Consider the following 2,845-nt stretch of genomic DNA (forward strand, 5'->3'; position numbering starts at 1 on the left):
GCCCGAGTCCTCCCGCCAGGCGCCCCGGGACGCACGCGGGGCTGCCCACAGGGTACCGGGACGCGGCTCGCGGGACCGCCACGGGAGCCACGGGGGCGCGGACGGGGACAGGCAGGGACCTGGACGCAGGCAGACCTTTAAGGCGCAGAGGGAGCACACGCGCACAAAGGCACGCGAACCGCAGACACTGGGAAGGAAGGGTGTGCAGAGGGCTGGAGAAGCGCACACACACAGGAGGGGTCGGCGGGGGTCCTGGGCACACGGTGGACCCCAGACACCAGGCCACCCTGAGATAGACCTAACTCCATACCCCGCGGGGAATGCAGACCACAGGCAAAACACAGACCCACACGGAGAACTGGAAGTGTCCTCACACCTAAAACAGACATAGAGGGGAGCCCAGGCCCGCCACCTACGCATACGCATATGGCCTTAGAACCCCCAACACAGACAGACAACTCACAGGACTCACGTACTCTCCAAGCACCGGTACACAGTGGGGGACACCTTAACACCCCCCCCCAGTGCATACAGACAATGAACACCTCCATGAACATACACAGGCAAATGAGACGCCCCCATCAAGACACACTAACACAGTTGTGGTCGCACACAAGCACACAAAGTACACAGACACACAGATGGATGTACAGCCAATTACACAAAGTCACAGACTGAGCCCAGAACAGCTGAGTTCTAGCCACAAAAAAAGTTCTAGCCAACACACACACACACCACACACAAACACTCACTGCATGCGCGTGCACACACACAGAGTTGGGAATATGTGTACCTCAGACCATCAGGCTTAAGTACACACCTCAGCCAGATGCACAGGATTCATAAATTGTGCACAGACCAAAGTTTCATGATTTCCCAGAGATGCTCACACAACACCCTCTGGTATACAGTACACACACACACACACACACACACACACACACACTCACACATGCTCTTCTAGCCATCCTGACATTCCTGGTCAACAGCTTAAGTGAAGGTTGGTTGTTGCACGAGGTGGCCTGCCATTGGCCAGACGGACTGACAGATACCTCATTTGCTTACTACGTTCTTACCCCCTCCGCACCCCCACCCTAGTCTGAGAAGGAGTACTGGTGGGGCACTGGGCTAAGTGTTGGCCCCTAACGGAAAGGTCAATGGTTGGGACCCATCAGCTACTCAAGGGAGAAAGATGAGACAGACAGTTTGCTTCCCTGAAGATTAACAGCCAAGGAGACCCTGTAGGGGCAGTTAGACCGATTCGATCCTCCAGGTCGGCTCCGAGTCAGAATTGCCTCAGTGACAATGAGCTCGCTTTTTGTTTGGGTCTAAGAAGGGATTGGAGAGACCTTCCAGTTCCCCACCAAAAAGAGGTAGTCGAGCCAAACCTAACCCTTTCAGAATCATAACCCTGCTGCACCATGTCAGATCCCCTCTCCTACCCGCATGAGCCCTCTCCACCACCCTGCCTCAGTTTCCCCCCTGATGACAGCTCCCTTTTCCATCTTTCAGGATCAGAAAGCCAAGCTCCAGGAGCATGGGGGTCCCCAGTCTCCCAGCAGGTGGTGGGTCCGTCCACTGTCACTGGACTTATTGTTGGTTCCTGTGGAGTCATCCCCACTCATGGCACCCCACGTGCACTGAGTAAAAACAGTGCCCACTTCTCTGCCATCCTCAAGGTGGCTGGTGGATCACACCATTTTAATCTAGAAGGGTTTCTCACTGGCTACATTTTGGAAGCAGAGCACCAGACCTTTCTTCCTAGTCCCTCTTAGTCTGGAAGCATCACAGACCTGTTCAACATCAGCAACACCCCAGCCTTCACTGACAGACCCACTGTGTGTGAGGTCCCAAGGCCAGGAATCAAACCTGGGTCTCCCACTGGAAGGGAAAATTCTGCCGCTAAGTCACCAATGTCTCCCTACCTAGACCTAACTCCCCACAAACTGGAAGAGAGTAAAAATTGAGTCTCTTTGGGTGGGTGAGCCAAGTGTCCCTTCTGTCTTTCTTCTAACCACAACGGGAAGCTTTACTCTGAAATATACAGCGTTCATTCACTTACTCTCACTAGACCATCCCGCAGATCTATGCATCATCAGTCTCCTTTCCCATCCAAACACTATGTGGGTCTGAGGCCCAAGATGGAGGGCTCCATGTGACTTCACTTGCAGTGGCCCTGCCCAGTTCCAGAGGGCGGGCATCGTGGGCACAGCGCGCTGGCGGCAGAGCCGGGATTCTAGGCGAGAAGCCGGGCTGGGCCTCTCCCAGGATCCTTGGGAACACGCATTCCAGCAAGCTCCCCTCCACGTAGAGCTTCTGCGCAGCCACCAGCAGGGGGCAGCAGACTCCAGAGCCCGGCGGCCTCCTCTTGGCGCTCCTCCCTCCCCCTCCCTCCTCCTGGCAGCTGAGGCTTGTGCCCTCCCCCCATCCCTTTCCCGGGGCTGGTGCCTTCTGTACCACAAGGCAGAGGCCACAGTAAGCAGCTCTTCTTAATGAAGCCTCTTAGAACGAACGTGTCCACAGATGCCCCCACTCGCACGTAGTCCCTCTTAATGTCTAACTCGACTCTTTCTTGCTGCAACATGTTCTCTCGGCGGGCAGCCTCTGCATTCCTGCACTGAGTCAGACCAGGAGAGAGGGTTACTGGATCCCAGCCCAGTGGCCAGTCCACCCTTGGGTTTTCACCACCACCCCAACTACTCTAAATACCCGAGAGCCCAGTACAGGATGGGAGGGACAGCAAGGGAAGCTGGGGCCCTGGACTCCTGGTTCCCTTGTGCGTGGGAAATACCCTCCACAGCCCCAGCCCCCAGCTCCAGGCCCTGCTGGTGCTGACTCATAGGGG

Source organism: Elephantulus edwardii, unplaced genomic scaffold (genome assembly GCF_000299155.1).
Source record: "Elephantulus edwardii isolate Elephantulus edwardi_28Jun2011 unplaced genomic scaffold, EleEdw1.0 scaffold00296, whole genome shotgun sequence".
NCBI classification, from domain to species: domain Eukaryota; kingdom Metazoa; phylum Chordata; class Mammalia; order Macroscelidea; family Macroscelididae; genus Elephantulus; species Elephantulus edwardii.